This window comes from Heloderma suspectum, chromosome 14 (genome assembly GCF_057233095.1).
Source record: "Heloderma suspectum isolate Gila_16-S chromosome 14, 16-S_ref, whole genome shotgun sequence".
In the NCBI taxonomy this organism is placed as follows: Eukaryota; Metazoa; Chordata; class Lepidosauria; order Squamata; family Helodermatidae; genus Heloderma; species Heloderma suspectum.
Window position 1 is genome coordinate 22,366,738 of NC_139471.1, and position 27,595 is coordinate 22,394,332.

Sequence of the window (27,595 nt, forward strand, 5' to 3'; positions counted from 1 at the left end):
GTTGGGAGCCAGAAATCCTTCGTCTACTACAAATCATCTAGAGATCTCTCTAATGCCCACCCTAGCGGTAGACCATTTGGGGTGTAATAATTAGAGATCCTAGCAAATCTTGGTAGGCCTGGATATGAAGTTCAGGAGCTGGCGGTGCCAGTGTGTCTTCCCTTTCCCTCCTCTTATCACTCAGCCTTCCCCAACCTGGTGCTCTCCAGATGTTTTGACTCCAACTCCCATCAGCCCCAGCCAACATGGTTGGTGCTCAGGAATGCTGGGAGCTGTAGTCCAAAACATCTGCAGTGCACCTGTTTGGGGAAGGATGGTGTAAAAAATACTGAGTTAGATGGGGTGGATTGCCTGACCTATGTTCCAGGGTGTTTGGGCAATTACGGGGGTGGGGTAGGGTGGGGGTCTGTGTGCGTGTGTGACTTCTGACACTGGACTGGCTTCAGAAAATAAACCAACCTATTTATGAGTTTTGGGTGGTGGTAGGGATAGCTTGGTTTATTTTGTGAACTCAATCTAATGTGAGCTGAGGTGGATGCGGGGAGGTTGACTGTCTCTCTAGATTAAACAAACAGAAAGAAAAAGCTTGCAGAGCCCTTTCCAGAGCTATCATTGGGAGCAAATGGCTTTAAAATAGAACCTTTTTATATTTTAGGAAGGATATTTTGTGTATGATTTGTCATATGAGATCTTATATCTCATTTAGAGCTTAGTTGGCCAAAAGAGTGTTTGGCTGCTCCCTTAAATATCTTTTATTTCTTTCCTTTTTCTGAGGCATCATGGTGTGGGGTATCAAGTGGGTTAGTACTAGAAGACTGAGCAAGGTTTTCGCTTCGGGGAGGGATTTTGTGTTGAACCGGGCAGCATATTTTGCCTACCTGGAGCCCCCTTCTTCCTTTCAAAGTCCTCTCTTGTAGATCACGATGCTCAGCCTGTGGCATCAGCATATAGAATTGGGTGCAAGGTTCCAGTTTGACCCTTCACCACAGTGTACACAGCAGTGGGCAGAAGGAAGCTCAGGATTTTCTGGTAGATCTCAGGCCTGGGCTCTCCAATATGGTGCGGTGGACTCCTCTCTTGGTGCCTGCCAGGTTCTCTGCCCCTCCTGATTTTTATTTTAATTACTTAAGTTTTCTTTAATTCTTTTTTTAACAGGGATGCTGCCCTCCAGCACCATCTTTATTTGGGTTCAAAAGAGTGGTTTTGTTTTTTGGAGCTCAGACTCTTCCTTTGCCTTGTATTTAGGTTCCTGGGCAAATTTCTTTTAGTAACGCGAGTTTGCCTTCTGGGAAATAAGTGTTTTGTGACTAGACATGACCACCATTTTGTGAAAGCGGCCATGACAGGCTCTAAAGATCCCCAAAGTGTCCTTTGACCCAAAAAGGTTGGAGTCCCCTCTCTCAGGGTGATGTCCAGTGGATTGGCAAGAGTTTATGACTCCAATGGCAACAAGTAAAAGGCTTTTTTTTCTGAATTAGATTGCTGTAACAAAGAAAGCTGGGGAGCACACCAGGTGAAAGGACTGTGTGTGTGTGTGTGAGAGAGAGAGAGAGAGAGGATTGGGAGCTTAGTTCTGGTACTGAGAACGAATTTTTCGGGCAAGTTCATATTTTCTCCCAGTTCTGTTTCCTGTGGTGCTTCCCTTATGAAACCGAATGTAACCCTGGGGTAGTGGCTGCTATTTAAGGTATGCTGATTCCTGATGACGGCTAGAAGAGGATGCTCCTCCGCCTTCTTGGGAAATAGAGCTGCTTTTGGATGAGAATTCCCCACCGCTGATTGGCGCTTGTATTTGCAGGATCTCGGTTGGAAGTCTCCTTCAGATTACTCAGCGATCCTCATCATATTACCTGCAAAGCATGGGATTTACGACTGAGCCCTGGTTGCTTTCTGCAGAGTTAGCAAGGCAAACCTGTGCTTTCCGGCCCAACGTGCCTTCTATACAATTCCTCAAACCAGCCTTCCCCAGCCTGGTGCCTTCCACATGTTTTGGACTACAACTCCTAGCATCCTTGACCATTGGCCATGCTGGCTGGGGCTGCTGAGATTTGAAGTCCAAAACATCTGGAGGATACCAGGCTGGGGAAGGCTGCCTTAAATCCTCCCATGCAGAGATGTATAAGAAATTTGTTTCAATTTATTTTAGAACAGAATTTGCCCAGTTGCACCTCCCAAACCTGGCAGACTTGAACGTTGTCTGCCGTTGAAGGCTGCACATTTCCAACCTTGCAGAGCATTTTTATCTGCGGATAAAAGAAAAGTGCATTCAGTGATGTGTACGTTTGAAAAGCGTGTGCTTTTAAGCATGTCAGTTGACATTTTTTTAATCAGTGGGGGAAGAGTGTATATTTTAAAAAATGTGCACAAAATATGCGTGCCTTTGGACAAACGTGCACTGGAATGTGCATGAGTTTTTGTGCGAACAGGGAAAAAAGAAGAGGCTTGGAATCCGATATGGACACGTGAGGACGAGCATCGAGGGGGAAATCTGAGAACTTTGACGAGCTCGAGTTCTATGGATGTTCACATCCCTGTATGTACCCATGGCCTGGCCGCAATGCTTTGCCTGGAGTAAAGTTGCATAGTACCTACCGTGATCTTTGCGCTGGTGTACTAATGCAGCACTGCTGATGGCTGCTGGAACCTCAGTGCAGGGGTAGGTGGTGCAGGCAAGCATGCCGGATCCTTTGCTTCTTACTGTGTGACACCAATACAGCAGAGACATCACCTTGCCGACAAAGGTCCGTATAATCAAAGCTATGGTTTTCCCAGTAGCAACGTATGGCTGTGAGAGCTGGACTATAAGGAAGGCTGAGCGCCGAAGAATCGATGCTTTCGAACTGTGGTGCTGGAGAAGACTCTTACGAGTCACCTGGACTGCAAGGAGGTCAAATCAGTCAATCCTAAAGGAAATCAAGCCTGAGTGCTCATTGGAAGGACAGATCCTGAAGCTGAAGCTCAAATATTTTGGCCACCTAATGCGAAGAGAAAACTCCCTGGAAAAGAACCTGATGCTGGGAAGGATTGAAGGCAAAAGGAGAAGGGGACAGCAGAGGATGAGATGGCTAGATAGCATCACCAATGCAATGAATATGAATTTGAGCACACTCCGGGAGAGAGTGCAGGACAGGAAGGCCTGGCGTGCTATGGTCCATGGGGTCACGAAGAGTTGGACACGTCTGAACAACAACAAAGAACCAACCCAAGAAACATGCTCTTGGTACAAATATTAATGCTGAAAAATACACTTACAGACTTTTGTGTGGGCCGTGTGGTAAGACCGACGGAAGAAACAGATCAAAGTATTTTTGCTACCCCTTTTTTCCCACTGACCCCCAACTTTCCCTGGGAAATCTGTTCTTAAGCCATTCTTTCTCCTTACCACCAGATGGAGGAATAGTTTTCCAGCTGTTCTCCTCTGTCCATTCATCCTCTGTCATTCCTGCTGGGGATGTCTCATTCAATTTATTCCTCATCAGTGTTGAAATATTTTTCTCCGCTTGCTTGGCTGCAGATGCAGCTTCCATCACGCTTGATAGGAATGGTAATTGGTTCCAGCCACGGGCTTTGGCTTGTTGTAAGCTGGTTTTTTAAAATATATTTTGTTTCTCAAAGTGTGATTCCCCAACCCCCATCTGCTTAAAATAGAATTGTGGAAAGTGCACCAAGCATCCTCCATTCCAGCCTACAACCTTAATACTTGTGGTGCCCTAGCCAGATAGCATCCTTGGGGGCAATCTGCACTACAACTTTAAACTGGTTTCAAACCTGTTTTTAGTGATTACGGCTACCAAATACAGGAATTCTGGGAATTGTAGCTCTAGGAAGAGGGGCTACTTGGGCAGGGGACAGGGGTCTCTAGCAAAGAATTCTCAGTACCCTCATGAAACTGCAGGATCCCTTTAGATAAACCGGTTTGAAACCAGTTTAAAGTTGTAATGTAGATTGTCCCTTGGTGACTGTTTAATCAGGCTTTTTGTAAAAATCTTCACATTTTTGTTGCAGCCCTTCTATAGGGGAGTGTTCAGCAGAGTTCTCATTTTGTGTCTCACAGGATTGCTGGGAGGGGTGTTAGGTGCTGAGAGAGGGAGTGGCCCAAGGTTACCCAGTGAGCTCCAAGGTTACCCAGTGAGCTCCAAGGTTACCCAGTGAGCTCCAAGGTTACCCAGTGAGCTCCAAGGTTACCCAGTGAGCTCCAAGGTTACGTGGTTATTTGAACCTTCCTCCTTGTCTGACACTAACCCATCCTTCCCCACCCTGGTGCTCTCCATATGTTTTGGACTTCAGCTCCCATCAGCCCCAGCCAGCATGGCCAATGGTCAGGAATGCTGGGAATTGTAATCTAAACCATCTGGAGCCAGGGGAAGTCTGCTATAACCACTAGAGAACACTCCCTTCAGGGAAGGAGAATTTGTGGGCTGAGTGTCGTGGTGTTGAAGCATATGTACTAATAGCAAACTCAAGTCTCTGAGCACCAATCGTTATGTAGCAAAAACGACACCATCCATACACAAGAGGGAGGTATTAGCAGGTTTTAGGGAACTCCTAGGTTTGCAAAGTACAAGAACACTTTAGGACAACCTTCCTCTGGCTGGGGGCTAATGGGACTTGTAGTCCAATACGTCTGGAGGGCACCAGGTTGGGGAAGGCTGCTTTAGGACAAACCCTAAATGTGGGGGTAACCCAAAAGCAGCCCGATAGCGACTGGAAGAGAGGGCGTGGCTCAATAGAAACCTGAACAGGAGCACTGAGGATTTTATTGGAGGTCCCACGTACTGGCCCTGTATGTCAGGGTAGGCGACAGGGTGCCTGTGGACACCAACGGTCCCCCGGACACCTTTCCTAACGCCCACCGAGGAGCTTCCACTTTTTCTTTTTTTTTTTACTTAACACATTTTCTTCTGGCAGCTGTGATTGCTGTGAAATAGGTTTCTGTTGGTGCTGAAAACTGTGAGTTCAAGGGAGCCATTTAGTGTGTTGGGGCTCAGAGCCCACCTCTCCCTTGGACTCAGGCTTTTGGGCAGGGTACTTGTCCTTTGCCATGCCTCCTATGGGAGCCATTTTGTGTTGGTGCCCAGGACAGTTTTTCAAATGGCCAAATGTGTCCACGGCCCAAAAAGGTTGCCTACCCCTGCTGTATGCTGTTGTCTTCCCACACACATCTGCTCTTTCAAGTCACACATGCTTAAAGAACTCTTGCTCGCTCAGTGCCAATACTGTAGGTTAAACTTTTTGCTATGTCAGTCATTGTTACATGGCCCTGCTTCATCGGTTTCATGTGGCAACTTGTTTTTTTACAAAACCAAGCCCTGCGTGGCAAGCGTTTGGTTTTCACCCATGTTGAATTGTAGGCGTGTGTGAGAACTGGCAGGCCTCTCTGGTGGGATGCAGTGCTGGCCCCAATTTTTTGAGGGCCCTTGGGCAAGACACCTCCAGCGGGCCCCCTCCGTCAGTGAGCCTACCTTCTCACCGCCATCGTCACCCGCTGCTCTTCCTCTTCCTCCTCTTCAACTTTGCTCCCACTTGCTTGCTCGAGAGGCAGAGAGCCAATGAGCATGGAGGCTGTGGCATCTGCTCCTCCTCCTTCTCACCACCCTTGTTTGGGTCGGAGCGAGAGACGGCTGACCAAACAGGTTGCACTGGGGCAGTGGAGGACAAACTTCTGGGGGGTCTGGTCAGTGGGCCCCTGCTGGGGCGTTGGTCCTTGGTAGATGCCCAACTGTGCTTACCTTTGATGTTGGCCCTTCTCTGATGCCAGCACCAGCTGCCGCTATGGACAGGTGTCTTGCAAGAAACCTTCCCTGCTTACAACCAAGGAGGCAAAATCACCTTGTGATAGTTTAAAGGTAAAAAGGTGTCCCCAGCCAGTCATGTCCAACTCTAGGGTGTGGTGCTCATCTCCATTTCTAAGCTGAAGAGCCAGCGCTGTCCGAAGACGCTTCCGTGGTCATGTGGCCGGCATGACTGAACACCGAGGTGCACGGAACGCTGTTACCTTTCCCACCGAGGCGGTGCCTATTTATCTACTTGCAATTTCTTGCTTTTGAACTGTTAGGTTGGCAGAAGCTGGGACTGAAGATGGGAGCTCACTCCGTCACGCAGCACTCGGGGCTCGAACTGCTGTCCTGCTGACCTTCCGGTCTGCAATTCAGTGTCTTAACCACTAAGCCACCGTGGCCCCCCAAGGCACCGCGGCCCCCCAAGGCACCGCGGCCCCCCTGTGATAGTTTACTGTATCATAAACAACCTTTGAATTGGTGCATGTACAGGATATAGTCATGTTGAAGAGGAACCAGTACCACGCTTTATGAGTGAAGGCTGATGATATATCTGAAGCTAATTAGAAGTCTAATGGGAGATGCTGTTTGGCCTCCGCCAGGTCACAGCTGAAAATAACTCCCATTATTTTAATCTTGATGTTTTTAGGAAACCCATTTGAGCGCCTGTGGTATTCGTTATTGTGGATTAATGCGCTGATTAGGAGATGTTGGCGCATGAATGGTTCGGGAACCTGAAACATTTCCTTTCTCTGGAAATGGAACTTCTGAGGAATGGGCCCTTTTGCAGGGTTAAAAATGATCCGGGTATTGTAGATGTACATAAATCACGGTTGTTGCAGTGCTTCTTAGCATGGTATGAAAAAGTTACCCCCCAGCCCTTGCGGCTGCTGGTGCTCCGGATGTGTTGGAGACCCAGTGCATATTACAGGTCACCAGATCTGTCCCCAGAAGCTTGCCTTATTTGTGATCTTGAGTGTCCACCTAGCCACTTCCTTGGATTTCAGTGTCTCGAACCTTGATCTCCTGTATTACCTTTGTGACACACAGGGAGAAGCTTGAGCATGTTTTACTGTAGGACAGTTTGTTCCAGCCAGAGTTGGAGGGACCCTTGGGGCTAATCCACGCTTTGCAGAAGGCAACTCTGGTTTTGTCACTGCCTGTATAATTCTGGGTTGCACCCATGTTGTATGTATATATATCAGGTGTATACTTAAAACATCTAGCCATATGTGTTGTGGTATCATTTCTGAAGTGCCTCCTTGTCTAGAGAAGACATACATGCCCTTTACCATGAAAAGATGTTCTAATTCTTTACATTTTCTGCAAGCAGCAACAAAGATCAGGGGAGGCAGAAACAACATTCCCCCTTTCCCTTGTTTGTGCCTTGGGGGAGTCAATTGAGTCTTTTCAGTTTTATTATGCACTAAATGCCATGTTTTGCGAATTTGACAAGCTGCATGCAGTATCTCCTTCTCTCAACTAAAATCTAGTCACTAGTTTCTGGAAGGAGAATATTGAGCATAACAAAATTGTCTTTTTCTTCCATTCTTCTGCCCACCCCATTCCTCCTTTTGCTGTCTCTTTCCTCTGCCCCCCCCTTTGTTTTTTCAGCATTGGTCCGTCAGGAATTATTCCTGGATATGCAAGCGTCCTGCAGTATGTACCTATTTTTAGCTCTGCAGTGCCGGGTTTAACAGATCCCATTGTATTCTATCTAGGCTTATCTCAGCCTTGAAAACGCCGCAAGAAACTGCCACAGGAAAATCAGTTTGTGCGTGATCTTGAGGGGTGCACAACAACTCTGCAACCCTCCACGCAGGAGGGGATGTGATAACTTCTGGGCTAGAGTTGTCTTCTGTTTATTATGTGTTTCCAAATTTATCTCCAGTTTAGCTAATACAGCGGTGGTCCTTTACTCGCCCGCCCCACATCCACATATATTCTCTGCTTCCCCCAGATGTCCTACAGAATAATGTACAGCCTAATAAAGCAAGCCCTAGCAGAGATGGTCAGATTTCAGGAGGTGAAGAACTTCCATAATTGTGGGTCCACCGCTGAGGCTCAGTTCACATGTCATAATAATCCGGAATTTAAAGAAAACGAATATGGAGCACAGGCAACAATGTTAACAGTGTTCTCTTTGGCTCCAATCCTGTGCACTATTACCTTGGAGTAAGTCCATTGAATTCAGTAGGGCTTACTTGTGAGTGGAGACAAATCTGTCAGTTTTGCTTTCCCCCATGTCTGGTTATTTTAACCTCAGGTTCTTTCCATCCTATTTATGAAGAAATTTGCAAACCTTGGTAAGTTCTTATAGAACAACAAACTAAACAGAATTCTCACCCACCTGCACTGGCCAAATTCGATAGGTAGAGCTATTCCCAGCTTGGAGAGGACCATGTTTTGCCTGCCTTCCCTGTAGCTGTTAAAGATGAGGAGCTTGTCAGAAAAAAAATATGTGGCAATCCGTACCACGAACATGGTTCAGGCCCAGACTTTTAAGAGCAATGCACTTGAAGCCCTGTGCCTGGACCAATGAAAAGTTTCTCCCACATTTGAATCTTTAAAATTTGTGAAGTTTGGTATCAAAATCAAACCAAACAAATTTCTCACCCTTTCCTATTTCTGAGTAGGGACTTAGGATTGCCCTGTTACTTGACTGTAACAATAACAAGAGATGGGGGGGTCTCTCCCGGGTATGTTGGAGCTAAACTGAGCTAATGCCCACTGCCCCGTCTTGTGGCAGAGGGTTCCATCGGCTCTCTTTTTGTGCCAAATAAACCCAGTCATTGAAGCATGCTGTTCTTTGCCAGCAGCATGAACATATACTTGCAAGAGTTCCTGAAGATCCTATTCCAAGCCATCGTTTCATTTTTTAGTTGCTGACTTTTCCTGTTGCAAAACAGTCCCTAGGTGATAGCAAATGGGTTTGTGTGTGGACTGTGTTGGTGGTCCCTTCTGCTCCACTTAAAACGAGCCTGTTGGCTTTCTGGTGGAAGAACCCACCGTAGACTAGGTCTAAAGCAGTGGGGAGGGATTCATAGCAGTTTGTGATATTAGGAAAGACAGAGGAGGAGTTCTTTAGAGCACTCTTCCTCAACCTGACAACCTCCAGATGCGCTGCACTACATGCTGGTTGAGGATGGTGGGAATTGTAGTCCAATATGTCTGGAGCACATCTGGTTGAGGAAAGTTGCCATAGTTCTTTTGGGGAATATTGAAGGAAGGAATGTTTGTGGAAGCCAGAGAACGTGAACTGAAGGTACACTGCGAGAGATCATTGTCCATCTAGACTTAAACAAGCCTATTTATTATTATGTTTATATCCCACCTTTCCTTCAAGGAGCTCAAGGCAGCATGCATGGTCCACTCGCTCACCCACCCACCCACCCAGTTTTATCAGCACAACTCTGTGGGGTAGGTTAGGCTGAAAGAGAATAATTGGCTCACTCATTGGGCTTCATGGCTACGTGAGCCGTGAACATGGGTCTCTGTACTCCTAGTCTAACACGTTAACCTCTATATCATACTAGCTGTGTTGTTCGAGAGTCTTAAGTGGGGAAACGGCATTCTCTTATGCATTGGAATTAAGCTGCTCTTGAGAGGCTGGGTGATACGTCCTGTCAGTGGTGATTTGGGGGTATCTTATGTCATTGTTTGGAAAAAAAACACCCAGCACATTCTATTAAGTTTCCCCTTTGGGGACCCTTTGCCCTTCCATGACTCTAGAACTTTCCTAGGGGGTAAGAGACTGGATACGTAGTGCAAAAAGCATGGATTGCCATTTTCTTGACTGAACGTAGCTTTGGCCTTTTATTTTGGGGGTCTACAGCTTTATGCTGAGCTTCTGACAGCACTACCAGCCTCCCCTCAAAGTTGGGCTCTTAGGGGGAGCCCCGTTTTTGGTATTGGATGAGCATTGCTTGCTCTCAGATCAAAACTATGGCTCTCGACACTTCTTTGGACTGGGTAACGTCAGATGCCCAGGTTACAAAATGGACTCTGAGGTCTCTGTCTTTGATTTGTGGCACTGCCAGTTTTATCTTGGCTGGTTCCACACATGGCCATGGAAGTGAAGGTGGAAAAATGTTGCTGCTTGCATGGAGTGGTTTATCCAGCAATCACACAGAGTTGCCGCTACCTGCCCCTGCACCCCTCCATGCTAGCATACCAAAGGAATGCTTGCTCCGGCACTGACTGACTGCAGGCTTGTTCCTCAGTGACAGATTTGTATGGCTGCATCCAAGGCAGCTTGAACTGAGGCAACAGCAGGAATACAAGAGAAGCTACGGCTGAAACGTGCTGCGTAATCAGCGTTTCTTAACATGCGAGCTGTCTTGGTGCATATTTCATCCTTGGGGCTTGGGGGCGGGTCTTACGCATGTTTACTCAGAGCCATAGAGTTGGAAGGGACCTTAAAGATCATCTAGTCCAACCCCCTGCTGCATGCAGGATGCAGCTGCCACGCCCCTGACAGATGGCTGTCCAGCCTCTGCTTAAACACGAAGGTGTTTAAGTGAAGGAGATCTCACCACCTCCTGAGGCAGTCAGTTACACTGCTGAACAGCTCTCACTGTTAGGAATTTTCTCTGAATGTTTTGTTGAAATCTTCTTCCCTGCAATTTCCCTGCCTAAGAAAGCTCTTACTGCTGCCTTCTGGAACAACAGAGAACACATCTCCTCCATCTTCTGCATGACAGCCTTTCAGATATTAGAAGACTGCTATCATGTCTCCCCTTAATCTTCTCCTTTCAGGCTAAACATGTGCAGCTCTTTCAACCATTCCTCATAGGACTTGGTTTCCGGGCCCCTCAACATCGTGGTTGCCCTTCTCTGAACGCGCTGTAGTTTGTCAATGTCCTTCAGAATATGTGGTGCCCAGAAGGAAGTGCCACTGTATCCAGTGGAGCTTATTCCTTGTAAGTGCATTTTAGGGTTGCAGCCTGGGAGACTGTTTAGTCCAGTGCCCCTGGCTGCAAAGCAGAAACAGCTGTCTCCCATTCCATCATCTCCCTGGTAGATCAACCTCTGCCAGGGGTGGATCGATTTCACTCTTGCCTGGTGTACTTTTTCCTCTTCTTACTCGAACAGCCTTCCCAACCTGGGTCTCTCCAGATGGGTTGGACTACAATTCCCATCATCCCTAGCCAACATGCCTGGGGATGATGCGCATAGCAGTCCAGTATACATGAGGGCACCAGCTTGGGGAAGACTGTTAACTAGATTCTCTATAGTCCCCCAATGTGTGTTTACATTTACAGACGAAGAGTCATACGCTCATAAAAACATCTCTTGAATGCTTGAGACGTAACTAATCTGTTTAGAGCAATCCTGAGTCTGCACTCTTGCTTTCAACTATGACAAGTCCTTGGCAAGAATCCCAGCCGCTAGCAGACCCTTGACGGTCCATCAGAAATCAGCCAGTGCACTGTCATCCACCTTCTGTCCACCTCTGGCTTGACAGTGGTGCCGCTGCAACCGCTGTGTAATGCCAGCGGTAAGCTGGTGGGAGCAATGCGGAGAGGTGATTGTGGAGCAAGAGAGGTTGTGATGACTCGTGCAAGTGAGCCAGTCTGCAGACTTTGAGGGTGAAGTGGGGTGAAACCCAGGCTCCCTCTCATTCAGACCTGAGCAAAAAACCTCTTACTGACCCAGGTATAAGCTTGTAAATGAACAAATTCTGTTTGTGGAGCCCTCCAGAGGAGAAACAAAGCATTTGGGTTCCCCACTCCTGTGTCCATTGGCCAATTTAGCTGTCAACTTGTGTATGGTTGGGGTATCTGGATGGCAGATGGGGCGTGAGGGTCCCTCCGAAGCTGCATTTTGATCCTCCCTTACCCTGAGGAATGCCCAATTCATGAATAACTGGGATGAGAAGCTGGGGAGAGCAGAAAGAGGAACAGCCATAGAAAACCAGTTTCTGAAGCATGCTAGGCACTGCTTGTAGAATATTACACTAATGAAAAATTAATAATTTGCTTATCTTGTCTGCACCATTTAGAAATTTAAAGAGAATCTCAAACCTCTGCTTTTAGTTAAGGAAGCATATTTGACCATGGCTAGGCATTAGAATCCAGAAAGTTTTAAAAACAAGTTTATTCCAAACCTGGCTTGTCCTCCTTACCAAAAGAAATACATCAGTCATAGCAACTGTTTCCCCTCTTGAATTACCTCCCAGGCTGGTCCCTATTTTCAGTATTTTGAATAAGTTGGCGCTTCTTTTTATCTCTTTCTCTCTCTGCTTTTTCTCCTTTTCATATTGCAAATCTGCACTGGCACCGTGGCCTCCTCCTTGTCGCTCTCTCAGCTGGTTTAAAGATTAATGAGCCTTCACTTAAATGCACTGCTAGCTTGTCAGTTGCTGCCTCAATGGTTTTATGCATTTTTAAAAAGGGATGCAAACGTCAGGGAAGCCAGGAACTCAGAAATGCAGTTGGTAAAAGGATCGGACATCACACTCAAAACGGGGTGCAGGTTTTTGCCCTTGCGGACGATCCCAAATACTTCTTGGGGAGGACAGCTCAAAAAACCTTAGACACAGTAATGCACAGGATGTGGCTATTTGTTTAATTTATATTATTGCATGCTAATTGCTAAATATTTTAGTATATTTGGCTGAACACAGACTGAGTCTTTCCCCCAGCTAGTTGAAAGGGCACTTAAGAGAGTTAGCTGAGCATGATGTGTATGCACATCCTATGGTAAACAGGTTTTTGTATTGTTTCCAGAGCCTGTTTGACTAGAGGCCACCTTGGGCCAAAAGACATTTGTGTTCCCACTGTAGAAATCAAAGCCTCTCTCCAACCTCTTCCTGTAAGAATCATTGTCTGTGTCCAGGCTAGTTTGCCCAATGTGAAGGGTTATTTATTTATTAACCACGTTTATATGCCAGCCCATCACATAACGTTCTCTGGGCATCTTACAATAAATCCAGATGCAAGTTTTGTGCCAAATCAGAAACCCTGGGCAGTGCAGAAAGATTCTGCAAGCATCCAGTCCATTGCGAGAACTGGTGGAAGCCAGCACAGAGCTTTGTAGAACTGATGGGGTTGGATGCACTGATTCAGTCCTGCCAAATTGTCCACCTGGAAACACCTTTAAGCTTTCCCCCCATCATCCTGTCCTTGGATAAATGCTGCTGCTCATCAGATTCTTTATCAGCTTGTCACTTAAATGTTGGCACAGCTCTCTCATCCTGTGTGGTTGGGGCTTCTGTCTTCAACTGGCATACACACATATGTATGCATGACAAGTCACATCTTCCCACGGTGGCTCAGGGTGACCTTTGACCGAGTAGTTGTCCCTGATAGGCTAGCCCAACCTTCCCCAACTGTGTTAGGCTGCAATCCCCATCATTCCCAGCCAACATGGCCAATGGGAGTTGCAGTCTAACACATCTAGAGGGCACTAGATTGGGAAAGACTGGGCTAGATCTCTGGGTGTACCATCCTTTAGGCCTGTCAGAGTTTCTGATTGTTTGATAATTGAGAAATTACTATTTTAAGAGCGCACAGGAGCAAGGTTGCTCATTGTTTTGGAAGGGTACAAGGTGTGCCTTTAGCTGACTCACTTTCTTACTGTTCTTTCTATTTTCAGATTTATTTTTCAGCCACCTTAGCTGTGGCCTGTAGCAATGAAGGCAAAATATATAATGTGCGATGCTGGTTCTCCTGGTAGCAACTTGACCATTTGGTTGCATTAAGTGAAATTGATAGGTTTAAAATTGACTAGCCCTGAATAATGGAGTAGAATCCAAAAGTTTTACCCACATTTTAAAGAATAAACTACTCTCCTCTCCTGCCTTGTTGAAAATCGCCCATCTCTCCTTCCTTGGCTGCTTTCAAGTTGTGTTTAGGGGAAATGGAATTCCCATGGTTTAGCCAGTCAGGGATTCTGCTCTCTGACATCTCGGACTGAATGTACCCCACTGGATTGTTCTGGTTCCACAGAAGATTTGCAGGATGTGTGTATTTGGCCATATAGTCCTTTGCAGCGATTCCTTTTTAGGGATGTAAGAACATAGGCAGCTGCCTTATACTGAGCCAGACCCTTGGTCCATCTAACCCAGTATTGTTGACACTGACTGGCAGCAGCGGCTCTCCGAGGTTTCAGGTAGCAGTTTTTCCAGCCCTACCTGGAGATGTTGGGGATCAAACCTGGGACCTTCTGCATACAAAGCAGGGGCTCTGTCACACAGCTACAACCCCTCCCCTTAAAAGTCTGTCCTACATTTGCATACATTAGAGGTATTCTGGGAGGCCAGACTGTTTTAGGGGTGCTCTTGAGCCGTTTCGGCTGACACTCTATTTTAATCTCCAGATAGAATTGTGCAAGTGTTGCTAAGATAGGAAAAATGCAGTTGAGTGGCAGGAATCCATCAGCTTTGCAATTTTGGCTATCCCTCTTGCGTCGGCATCTGAGAGACCCTCCTGTAGACTTTCTCAATTTGCTACAATTGAGGACAAGAATCATGATCCCACATTTAGGTACAATGGAGTGTTGGGAATAATGCAAAGCAGAGTGAGGCTCTTCCGAGTTTGCAGAAGGGAAGTATTGCCTAGGATGGATCCTAGAAGAGGTGTGCTTGGCTTATAAGGCTTCCCTCTGGAAATGGGACCAGTGAGGTATGTCTGATTTTTTAAAAACTGGGACTTAAGTTAGGGTGCTGGGAGCTTCATCAGGCTGCATCTGTCTTAGCTCTGCAGCTGCCATTCCTTCAGGGAGCTTTGGCGGTTTGGATGGTGCAAGAAGTTGAAAGGACCGTTTTTTTCCTCTGCATTTGGGGTAGATGGCAGCATTTGTTTTAAGAAAACAGGGCACAAAAGTGAACTTTAGAATTGCCATAAAGATCCAGAGGACCACCTAATTGGGTCAGCACACCTGGGCTTTGCAAGGCAGGAAGATGCCTTAAATCAGGATGGTGTATCTTGCCCATCTCTCCTGGCGTTGTCTGCGCTGACTGGCAGCAGTGGCTTTCCGCGGTCCCCGGCAAAGAGAAGGGTCTTTCCCACCAACTGGTGCATGCCTCTTTTTAACTGGAGATTCCAGGGATTGAACCTGGGACTTTCTGCATGCAAAATGTGTGTTTTGCCCCTGTTCTACAGTCCCTCCCCATGTCACATGGCAAGCCCTTTTTAAAACTGAGGGAAATTTCAAAAGTAGCCTGTGACATGCAATAGCAGAGAAAAAAAGTCTTGGGACGGGGAGTCAAAAGCACCACTGGATATACCATGTGCTCACAGACACGTCTCTTGGTGCTCACTAGCCTCCTTGCCCCTCCTGATTTTTATTTTATTTCTTAAGGTTTTTAATTTGTTTTTTCAGTTGGAAGGCTGTGATGCATCAAAGTGAGGTGCACCATCTTTATTTGAATTCCAAAGAGCTTTATTTGGCTTCCAAAGAGTATTTTGGAGATCAGACCCCCATCTCTGCCTTGTGTTTAGGTTCTTTGGCAAGTTACTTTTCTTTTACTCTTGCCAGTTTGCCTTCTGGGAAATGGGTGCTTTGTGAATGACCATGCCCACCATGGCAGCCACTTTATGAATTTATGAATGGGCACACCCCCGCCCTGGGTAGCCATTTTCTGAGATCACCCACAACACCCACTCAAAATTCCAAATGTGCCTACTGGCCCAAAAAGATTGGGAATCCCTGTGCTCTGTGCTTGGGTATGCCTAAAATTACTCTTTGGATCCAGGTTGTTAAAAGAACAGGATCTGAACACAACTCAGAGCTGGACTGGGGCAGGGTAGGGGAATAATTCAAATGCCTACATCTCAGCGTCAAACATATAGGTCAGCCTTCCCCAATCTGGTGCCCTCCAGGTGTTTTGGACTGCGACTCTCAGTATTCCTGACCATTGGCCATGGTGGCTGGGGCTGATGGGAGTTCAAGTCAAAAACACCTGGAGGGCACCAGGTTGGGGAAGGCTCTTCCTAGGTGTTTGCAATTTGCACCCTTCTGCTTGTTAACGCCAGTTAGATTGTTTAAAATCCCCATTTAGAAACCTTCCCGCAAAGTCTCCTCAGCACTGTGAGGTGGGCAGTAGCTCCGGGGTGAAGATGTGACTGGCATCACTGCGTAAAGGATGTTCAGGAGCAGATCTGGAAATGGCTCATTCTGCCTGAGAACCTGGACAGCCACTATGAAGTTGGGAACATGGTTCATTGGTCCGAGCCCTTGATACAGCAGTAGCTTATATCTGGGGTGGGAAACCTCTTTCAGCCAAGGGCCAAATTCCATTTTGGAGAAGCTCTCGGGGGGCCACATTCCAATGGTGGGCAGAGCCAAAGGTAAAAGCGGCAGGGCCAAAAATATCAGCATGTTGCAGCTTAAAGTTCTTACTGCCAGTTCGACCTTTTAGAATGGGGGGGAAAACAGTATCTGGGAAACAACCAAACTCTTGGTGGTTGGCTGAAAAGGGGGGCATTTGGGGACCCTCTTTGGCCCCTGCACCTGAAATTCCCCACCTGTGTTATAGTAGCTTAATTTTATTTATTTATTGACCATATTTGTAGATTACCCCACATCTAGCACAGGTTTCAAAGCAGTGAACATAAAAGATAAAACAGTAAAAGAATAAAAGTTTAAAACACTGCATAAAAATTATACCTTTAAAAAAACCACAATGCCCATATAAACCGCAACTGGTCATTTAAGGAATGCCTCCTGGAACAGTGCTGTTTTCAGGAGGCGGCGGAAACAACACCAGTGTTCATGCCTGCCTGACCTCCAGAGGCAGGGAGTTCCAAAGAAAGGGGGCCACCACCGAAGGGTCTGGGTGGACTCCAGTCGGGCCATGGGTCCAGGTGGAACCACTAGGAGCAAGCCCTCGGATGACCTCAGTGACCAGGCAGGTTGGTAACGGCAAGGGCACGCTATCAGGTATCCTGGTCCCAAGTTGTTCAGGGCTTTGTACGCTAGTATTAAAAGCTTAAAACTGGCCCAGTAGCGAAGAGGCAGCCAGCGCAGTTCCCTCAGCAAAGGAGATACATGCTGGAAAGGGGCAGCTCCCGACAGCAGCCGAGCTGCTGTGTTCTGCACTTGCTCCAGCTTCTGGAGCAGCCTTAAGGGCAGCCCCACACAGAGCTTACTGCAGTAACCCAGTCTTGAGGTTACTAGCGCCTGTACTGTGTATTTTATTACGTATTTTATTACGTTTTTTGTTTAAAGTGTGTTTGCCCTCCCAAAGTATTTTGCGGGCAAAGTGTCTCTCCCTTGGTCAGTTCTGCAGACCTTGTTCTGGTCTCTGCCTGAGCATACCCAAAGAAGAGTTCAGTTATAATGGCAGTGCAGCTCCTCTTCTCCTGTGACCCAGATACACAGTTTCCCACTGTGATGGATGCTGCGGGAGAGAACCTTGGACAGAGGCCAGGAATTAAAATTATACTGCAGAAGGAACACGATGCGCTTTCTAATTTTTAGCTGTGTGCCTGTGTGGTGAGAAAGTCTACCTGTAAAGAAAGAAAGAAAGAAAGGACACCCGCTTTTCAGGGCATGTGGCGCAAGAATGAAACGCAACGCTCAATTAGAAGTGCCCAGTTTTTAAACATTCTTTTTCTACAGTGTACTTGAAAACGCCAGGATTGGTGTGTCCCACTTTCTTTTTATGTGCGTCAGACCTAACCTGGAGGCGGATAGCTTCTGCATTACCCTGGGGTGTTGGTTGGAGGTCCTTTGATCCATCGCATTCAAAGTTGCCGAGATAGGAGCCATCTGGCCTGGAACGTCCTCACAGTGGGAATTGCTGGCTAATCTCCAGGTCCCTCTGGGTTGCTTCTTTTCTCAGTGGTGGCACAACTGGAGATCGCTCCTGAATGGAAATGGCTGGCTGCTCACTTTGGATGCCTTCCCTGCTGTGAGTCTGAGCTTCTGTAAAAGAGGCTCAACTAATCTCACCTTAGAAAAACAGGATCTTTGTGTGTGCGTGTGGGGGGGGCATACCCTATCACAGGGGCGTGGAACCTCTTTCACCCCGAGGCTCAAATTCAGTTTTGTAGAAGCTCTCAGGGGCTACATTCCAGTGGTGGGCAGGGCTGAAAAGGTGTGGGGCCAGACCTCTCCCCCAGATACCAGCATATTGTAGTGTAAAGCTCTTCCCGCCAGTAAACTGAGCCTTAAGAGAGGCATTTCAACTTTAGAATGGGGAAAACACTTCACAAAAGCCAAGAAACCACCAAGCTATTGGTGGCTGGGGAGATGGGGGCATGGCCGTCTGTGGGTCCCAATCGGGCTGAATTTGGCTCTTGGACCTGAGTTTCCATGCTCCTGTGCTACCCTAAGCATGTTAACCAAAATAAATGTGAACAAAGAACACATGGATATTCTCCCCCTCTTTGCTGCTGACTCCATTTCCCTCTCAGAAGCAAGAAATGGGTTTAGGACAAAGACGGGTCTGGGATCAAAGACAGAAACCATGGGCCCAAAGGGGGAGTGCGAGTGTGGTCGCAGAAAGGCAGGTGGTCTCGTTCCAAACAGAAGCAGCAGAAGTCTGTATCGCCACCCCCCAACGATGAGTTCTCAGACTGGGAAGCCAAATTAAATAACAAAGCCTTTGGAGTCTTTATTGGCTGCCTACATCCGCTGAAGTGAGTCTAGCTAGGTAACACCTCACCTAAGGAGAGGCTCAGGTGACGGAGGTGTGAGAAATTATAGCTTTTATGGGATGAGAATCACGTGGAAAATTGTGTGGAGTCGCCCTGATGTTGACTTGGCATGTCTTTTAATCATTATTGGAGCCAGATAGGGATATAAAATGCTTCCTGAATACAGTGCCAAATCATGGGAATAAGAGCCAGTGTGGTGTGGTGGTTAGTGTTGGGCTGGGGCTTGGAAGATGTGGGTTCTAGTCCCCACTAAGCCTTGAAGCTCACTGGTTGACTTTGGGCCAGTCACTGACTCGCTGCCTAAATTACCTCACAGGGTTGATGTGAAGATAAAATGGAGAGGACGATCATGTATTTCATCTTGGGCTCCTTGCAAGAGGAAAAAGGGTGGGATATAAATGAAATAATAAATAAATCTAGGCCAGTAACGTCCTCCTTGCTTTGCAGTAGCTTTCCAGAGTCTCACATGGAGTAGTGTTTCTGTCCTTCACTAAATAAAATCCGATAACTCTGGTTGCCTAACTCAGACTTGGTGCCTGATATGCATATACCATGTGTCTTACCACTGAGCTCCTCCCTGTGAATCTGAGCACAGCACTTCCTGTTCCCATTCTTAATTTTGCATGTGCCCAGGCACCTATTTCTGCAGCTTAATGTTTCTTAAAGCAATCCTGGGCAGTGGTTTCTATTAAATATTTTCACATAAGAGTCGCAAAGAATGCAGATTTCCTGCTCCAGAGAAGCATTTGGGGGGGAAATTGAAAGATTCTTCAGCTGCCTCTAATCCAAAGATGATTTCTTGAGCTTTGTTCAAATGCACAGTCCCTGCCCTAAGACCTTCTTGTTTGCTGCTCTCTGTTGGGAGGAAAGGCCGGTCAAACAAGCTTTAGCAATGATACCTGTCAAACTCGTCCTCCTTGCTAGCGAGGCACAGAGGTTCTTAAAAGCCGCATTGTTGCTGCCTCTCCAAAATTAGCGATCAGTTGCAGAGTATAGTTTTGTCAGCGTGGCAAAGGTCCGATAATCCATGTTGTGACTGTGAATGCTTAGAAACTCCTCTGAGTTTTCCAAAGGGGCCACCAGAGCTTGGTACACCGGAATCCTCGATGGAGGTATGTTTTGATCCTACCGTGGTACGCAGGTGTGTCCATTTACTGTAAGATTTAGCAAGATGCCTAGAATCGGCTCATCCATCCATCTCCCTATGTCTCTCTTTGGCGTATGGCCACCAAGGAGTGGCAGACAGCAAGCTTCAGGGCTGGTGCTATTTGGTGCGTGATGGGGGGAGATTGAAAACCAGGACAGTAATAAAAACATTTTGTTTGGTTCTGCGTGGAGGGAAGCCAGAGAGCAGGAACAGGGCCAAGGAGGAAGACAAAGGGCTTGATGCTACAATTGCTTGAAGGATGCAGGGAGCGGAGTTATACATGGCTGCTTTGAGAATCTGCCTGTTTTGAGTTCCCAGCCTAAACAAAATAGAGTTGGGTTTGAACTTAAGTGGAGAGCTTTACAACCTGTCTCTGGTATAATTCTGTTTCCCTAGAACAGCCTTCCCCAGCCTCATACCCTCTGGATGTGTTGGATTACAATTTCCAATTATGCTGGCTGGGGCATGTTGGGAGCTGTAGTCCCAACACATTTGGACGGCACCAGATTGGGAATGTCTGCCCTAGAATATAGAAGCTTCTGTACTTGTGTATAGGGTTGTGCAATTAATCCACAGGTCAAGTATTGCTCGTTGGCTGGTCCATTGATTTCCTGTTGTTTTCACTACACTGTAATTGTGCTGTGAATGCTTTGGAGGGCGGGAGGCTTTTTATTGCATTGTGGTATGATGTGACAACATAGCAAACACTTCAGTGAGTGCTGTGGGTTTTCCAGAAAATTTTGAACTGGAAAATTTTCTGATGCCCTAAATAAAGCGTGATTTGATTTAGCATGTTTGTTTGGTAAACAATTTTTTTAAAAAAGTACTCCCATGCTAATTGTATGTCCCAATAGATGGAAGTATTTGCAACTGATGAGAGTTGCAATCCAGCACCTCCCGAAGTCACCAGGTTGAGGAAGGGCTTGATTGTGCTTCATCCCTACCGGAGCTAGAGTATAGAAACATGGGTATACGGTTATATTTGTTTATTTATAGTATTTTTATCCAGCCAAAGGGATTCTGGAGTGGCTTACATACAACCAGTAAAACAAGACAGCCCCTGCCTGCAGCTGGCTTACAATCTAAAAAGACATCACCCACAAGGAAGAAGGAATGAGGAGGGAACAGGAAAATAATCTTTCAGCAGGGCTGGTGGAATGGCCCTGCATCCCATCCTCATCTCCTTCAGTACAGCCTGCTGAAATGGCTGGTGGTGGTGACAGTTGAGGGAGGAAGAGCCTTCATGAGGGTGGTTTTCAGCAGGACAGGGGGTGGAGTGGCCCTGCTCCCCTCTCTCTTCTACCCCACTCCCTGACCGTTATTCTTTGGCAATATGCTTGTGAAGAGGTCCCTATTATGCCGGGAAAGGGTCTAGGAGGGCCCTGTGGTTGGCGAGTGTTATGCCTGACCTAGGCCCAGCCGAGGAAGTCTCCCTCTGGTGAAGGTTCTGAGGCTGAAGACCCCATGAAACCTCCAAGAGGCTACACCAGGCTCTTAGGCAATGGTGGTCCTTGAGACACCCGTAGACGGGGTTCCTGGTGAATGTATCTCGCCTGTGGAGTTGGAGGAGGCTGAGTGACCAACCAGCCCTAGAGGGTGTCTGTGACAAAAGGCGCAAACACGGGCAGCCTCCCATCGGCAAAGTGCATGCCTGAAGGCCCAAAGAAATCTGACTTCTTAGGACCAAGAGGGCTCCTCAGAAGTAGGTGGTTTCCTCAGGAGTAGGGAGACTTCTCAGGAGCAGGACGCCTGGAGGACTGGCCTGTTTGCAACTAGGTCTGGGTGTGGCCCTGAAGACCAGGCTGCGTAAGCTTTCAGATTTGGTCTATCCACTGCTGGAATAGGTTCTACACCAGCCTTCCCCAACCTGGTGCCCTCCAGATGTGTTGGAGTACAATTCCCAGCAACCCCCAGCCAGCATGGCTGACTGGCGGATGCTGGGAGTTTTGTAGTCCAACTCATCTGGAGGGCACCAGGTTGGGGAAAGTTCTACATTCTGGCTGGGTTCACACAATACGACAACTCATATTCAAGGTTGAGTATGGTTTGAACTGTGGGTTGTTGTTGAACCGTGGGTTGTTGTGTTGTGTTAACCCAGCTGCGCCAACAAACCATGGCTTGTTAACCGCGAACAACTCACAACCCAACAAAAAATGGGTTCTTTTCATGGGTTGTTCATAGTTAACAAACCATAGTTGGGTTCACACAACACAACCCATGGCTCAAAGACAACCCACACTCAACTTATACTCGTTCTTGAGTATGGCTTGTCACGTTGTGTGAACCCAGTCTTTGTGTTATCCAGCTGCCCTTGTTTCTGATTCCTTGCTACCAGCTTCATCTTATTCCTGAGATCACACTTGTCCCTTGGCATTCTCATCCATATTTAACTTTAGCTTTGCTCAGGTTCAGACCAAGCTCAAGCAGGACACTGAGATGGTATTCACATGCTAAATGAACGCCCTGAAAATGTTGGGGAGAGTGGAACCAAATGAGGGCCCTTTTTGTTTTTCTCCTCATACCTTTTGTCCTGTCTCTTTTTCTTTTTAAAATCTGCCAATTGGGTACCACATTTCTAACCTTCCTCACATGCCCCTTTTCTATCCTCAAGTTCACCCCCTTTTCTTTTTTTGCCCCCATGTAATTCTTATGCTGTCTCCCAAAAGTGCTTAATTGTGGTTGCGAAGTTTGCGTCTGCAAATAGCAATTACTCCTGCTTGCTCGCCAAATCTATCTCGTTTGGTGTACGTCTGTCTTTTGTGTTCCCCTTTAATTGGAAGATGCGCCTGGTGGAATCCTCTGTGTGCTCTCCTGGAATGTCAGACTGACACACACGCGCTCTCTCTGGAAGACAAGGGTTTAATTATTACCATTGTGTCCCAGCCGCCAAGAGCATATTGCCTCTTTTCAAGTCACTCCTCCTGACCCGGCATTGTTGCCAAACAGAAGTTTTAAAGTCTCAACAAGGGAGGGGAATGGCTTGATAGACAACATCCCAACAGATTATTCTCTCTTTTTGGGACGTAAGATAAATGCTCATGGGAGATGATTGAGGTGGTGTAGCTGTCTTTCAGGGGTACCCTTTCCTTCAGCAGATATTTCCTGCAAAACAACGGGATGCTACATGGGAGCCCTGCAGAGCCTAGCAGGCTTGTAAATAATCCCACAAAGTTACTAGCCTGCAAAAAAGAAAAATGTTACTAGCATGTTAAGAAGGTAATACCCCTGCATTTCCATGGTGGCTGCAGAGGGAGGGATGCCCTTACCTCTGGAACCAGAATGGAAATATAGACTGCAGCCTCTTACCAGGCTAGTAAATAATATTTTTGCCTTCTTTCAAGTGTTCTGTACCTCCTCTGCTTGCCTATTTGGTTTTCACACTGATTTATTTTGTTTATTTATTTCATTTATAGGATCACAGTCTGCTAAGCAGGTGCAATATGCAATAAAAACAGTAAAATTTCACATAAAATCTAAGAAACAAAACTATACAATAAAACTTGCAAGCAGGATTAAATTTAAAAGAGCAGCAAAAGTCTGCTCTCTTAAACTCTCTGATAGAACAGGACAGTCTTTACTGCCTGTCTAAAGCAGAACAAGGAAGGAGCCACTCCTGCCTTCCTCAGAAGGGAGTTTCACAATTGGGGTGCTACTATTAAAAAGGCCCTGCCTTGAGTACCCACTAACCTCTCTAGGTGGTGGGACATATAACAGGGGTTGCAGAGGAAGGGCTGGCACAGAAATCAAGTGGACTGGTGAAGGAGTGATGGAAACATCTGTCCCCCCCCACCTGCCTGTTCACTCGCCTGTATGGAACTCGTGGTCACATATGGCGACCAGAAAAGTTGTTAAATACAAGGCTGGCGTTGAGTAGATAGGGATAGTTGGAAGGTAGAATAGGATGTACTGGTATGTCTTTGGGTAATTTGCAACAGATCGGCAAGGTTTTCTGATCCTCAAGTGTTTTAACTACTAGGCTGGACTACTGTAATGGGATCTATGAGGGACGGCCAACAATTCCAACAAGAAAAAAAGGTGGAAGACAACAGAACAAGCTAATGTGACTTCACAAAAAGCTTAGAGATGACCTGAAAACACAAAAGGACACATATAAGAAGTGGAGAGAAGGCCAAGCAACAAAGGAAGAGTACAGGCAGGTAGCACAGAATTGCAGGGATGGCGTCAGGAAGGCTGAAGCTGAGAATGAGCTGAGGTTAGTGAGGGGTGCTAAAAGCAACAAAAAAGCTTTCTTCAGCCACGTACGTAGTAAAAGACAGGAAATAAATGGTGGTTCAGCTATTAAATAAGGATGGCAAAATGATAACAGATGACAAAGAAAAGGCAGAGGTGCTCAATTCCTACTTTGGCTCAGTCTTCTCCCAAAAGAGGGTCTATGATCCCCCTGGCCAAGGTGAAGTACAGGCTGAAGGGGCAGGATTGCAGCTTGAGATCGATAGGCATATGGTCAAGGAACACTTAATGACTTTGAATAAGTACTTCAAATCTCCAGGGCCAAATGAACTGCACCCTTGAGTAATAAAGGAACTGGCAGAAGAACTCTCAGAACCACTGTCTATTATGGAGGATCATGTAAGCCGCCTTGGGTTCCTTGCTAGAGGAAAAAAGGCAGGATATAAATGCAAACAAGCAATCAATCAATCAATAATCAATCAATCTTTGAGCAATCATGGAGGATGGGTGACGTGCCAGATGACTGGATCCGGTGGCTCCACAGTTGGCAACAGAATCGGACTCAAGGAGCAGTTATGAATCGGATCTTCTCAAACTGGGAAGAGGTAACGAGTGGGTTACTGCAGGGCTCAGTCCTGGGCCCAGTGCTCTTTAACATTTTTATTAATGAGTTGGAGGAGGAGGTGCAAGAAATGCTGATCAAATTTGCAGATGACACAAAATTGGGCTTTGGAAGACAGAAACAAAATTCAAAGTGATCTGGATAGACTGGAGCGCTGGGCAGAAAACAACAGAGTGAAATTTAATAGGGATAAATGCCAAGTTCTGCACCTAGGAAAAAGAAACCAAATGCACAGTTACGAGATGGGGGATACATGGCTCAACAACACTACAAGTGAGAAGGATCTTGGAACTGTTGTCGATCACAAGCTGAATATGAGCCAACAATGGGATGTGGCTGCAAAAAAGGCAAATGCGTTTTGGGTTGCATTCATAGAAGCATAGCTTCCAAATCCTGGGAAGTACTAGTTCCCCTCTACTCAGCACTGGTTAGGCCTCATCTGGAGTACTGTGTCCAGTTCTGGGCACCACACTTTAAGAAGGAGGCAGACAAGCTGGTCAGGGTTCAGAGGAGGGCAACCAAGATGATCAGGGGACTGGAAAAAAAGCCCTATGAGGAGAGACTGAAGGAACTGGGCATGTTTAGCCTTGAGAAGAGAGGACTGAGGGGAGATAGGATAGCGCTCTTCAAGTCGTTGAAAGGTTGTCACAGAGAGGAAGGCCAGGATCTCTTCTTGATTATCCCAGAGCGCAGGGCACGGAATAATGGGCTCAAGTGACAGGAAGCCAGATTCCGGCTGAACATCAGGAAAAACCTCCTGACTGTTAGAGCAATACGACAATGGAAGCAATTACCTAGGCAGGTGGTGGGCTCTCCCACACTGGAGGCGTTCAAGACGAGGCTGGACAGCCATCTGTCAGGGATGCTTTGACTTGGATTCCTGCATTGAGCAGGGGGTTGGACGTGTTGGTCTTGTAGGCCCCTTCCAACCTCCTATTCTATGATTCTAAAGACCGTTCGGAAACTTCAGCTGGTGCAGAATGCAGCCACCCAGATATTGGAGGGGACTGGGCAGTCTGTTCATCTGACATCCATACTGCACCAGCTATATTGGTTGCCAGTGCGTTTCTGAGCTTAATTTAAAGTGCAGGTTTTAACTTTTAAAGGCGTAAATGGTATGAGTCGAAGTTACTTGAAGGACCACCTTCTCCCGTGCCAGCCTGCCTGCGCCTTGAGGTCATCAACAGAGGCCCTTCTCACTTGTCTGCCACCAAGGGCAATTAGACTGGTGACCGCAAGGAAGGGGGCCTTTTCAGGGTTGGCCCTGCACTTCTGAAATCAGCTTCCATCAAGGGTTTGTCAGGCCTCTTCTCTGCAGGTCTTCAGGAAGTCTCTGAAGTCCCGCCTGTTTTTGCTGGCCTTTTCCTAATCTCTGGGCTGCAGCTTTCATTGGTGTCATTTGTTTTTATAGTGTGTTTATAGTATTTTATTGTATATTTATTGCCTATTTGTATTCAGTGCTTTTGTATTCTTTTAGTTTTGTACACCTTGAGAGGGTTCTACCCCTTTAAAGGCAGCCTAAAAATAATTTTAAATAAAGAATAAATTAATTAACAGCAACAGTGCAGAAGATCTAGCCAAAGCTGGCTGCTGAAGAAAGGGGTTTGGGGGGGCGGGGGGGGGAATGGATTTTTGTGTGGAAGGACTGTGAGCTCCGTTCTGGTGCTGTAAACTAACTCTTGGGTTGAGGATGTGCTCAGAGGCACTCTGTTCTTTAAGTCTTACTATGTCTACCCCCCTGAACTGCTGTTTCGCATCTAAGTCCAGCTGGTAGTATTCCATTCCTAGTAAAAAACAAAAGAAGTAAATCCTACAAGCCTGACGTCTGCTCACCATTGGAGTAGGATGTGTTTTTCACTTCCTTTGTCTGTCACTGTTTAATTTTGCCCTATCCTTACTGAAATAAGTCTCTGTTTCCTTAAGGGTTACCTCCCCGATCCACGCGCAACCCCAGCTTCTTTCGTCTGGAGTAAGAGTAAATTCTCAAGCAGGGATTTAAGGGTGCACAGGCTGAGTGAGGTGGTTTAACTCCTTCTTTTAAAATTCAAGTATTTAAATAATTTAGGAAATGTTGTGGGGTGTGTTGGTAGTGCGTGTTGGGAGAGAGAGGGAAAGGTACTCTCCAGAAGTTTTGAACTACAACTCCTGTCATCCCCAAGGATGATGGGGCTTGTAGTCCAACATATGTGGACTGCACTGGGTTGGGGAAGGCTGCCATAGAGACTGAGGTTGTGTGTGTGGGGAGTTCTGGAGGGAATCAATTTTTGCAAGCAAGCTCTGTTCCAATGTCTCTTCTGCTTTCTGAGCTTCCTCTTGCATCTGCCTTGTATCCCCAGGCCTCTTCCACTTTAACAATGACAGCCTCGGGTGATTTGGAATTCACTTTGGGTAGTGCTGCTGGTGGTGGTGTTTTTAACAGAAGCTGAAACTCTCAAGGGGCCAAATCTTGCACCAGATGTTAGTGTATTGGTTTTTCTGTCTGTGAAATGGGAATAACAGTGACCTATTTCACAGGGGTGGTTCTAAGATGTTTTCTTTCTGAAGGGTGTGTGTGTTTGGGGGGGGGGGGTGATAGGGCAAGACTCCAAGCTCTGAAATGGCCTGCCAGCAATTTCTATGGTTTTTCTCCACATTCTTCTAGGCAGCGATGTGGGGTGGACAATTTTCGACTACTATATTTTTCTGCAGCAACTGTAATGATTCTTGAGGTCATTGTTTCATAAACCCAATAGTAATGTAATGAATGAATACAATCCAACTCTACTTGGGTGACTGGATTGGAAACCATGCCAAACAAATCTAGAAATTAAATTAATTAACATTTTTTCAGGTGACTTCTAAGAAGTACTTGGTTTTTATGTGAGCAGCATGTCAGGCATGCTAAAATTAGTATGCTTACATTTTCCAGGGCCTTTTTGCGTCTTAAAATCTAAATAATATAAAGGAACTGTATGCTCTGAGTTGCCATATTTACAATATATTTTCAAGTATTCCACTAAAAATAATTTCCAAATAAAGCTTTGAACTTGTTTGAATATAACTTTTAAACCACACTAAGTGCGGCTGAAACCACTTTAATTGATCTGCCTCCCGCAATCAAATATTTCAGTTCAGCTATTGGAAAACTGTTTGGATGTTTCTACAGCACATAAAATTAACATGAAATAATTTTAAACCTTTTGTTTACTAAATAGAAGCCAAACATGCCAAATCAAATCTCCATCCATCAAGTTAGGGCAGTGGGTTTTTT

At 46.4% G+C, this 27,595-nt stretch overlaps 1 protein-coding gene across 5 annotated transcripts in view; it reads left to right on the top strand.

Moving 5' to 3' along the window:
- The window catches only part of STRBP (spermatid perinuclear RNA binding protein), a 117,825-nt gene that overhangs the window by 24,790 nt on the left and 65,440 nt on the right, over positions 1 to 27,595 (top strand). The window contains exon 1 of one of the 5 annotated variants that reach the window (XM_084820837.1): positions 19,346 to 19,497. The exons of 3 other annotated variants lie outside the window; for them this stretch is intronic. The gene's annotated coding sequence lies outside the window, so the exon portion shown is untranslated. Of the gene's footprint in view, positions 1 to 19,345; positions 19,498 to 27,595 lie in introns of those variants that run through there. One more of the 5 variants, XM_084820834.1, reaches the window with a different exon arrangement.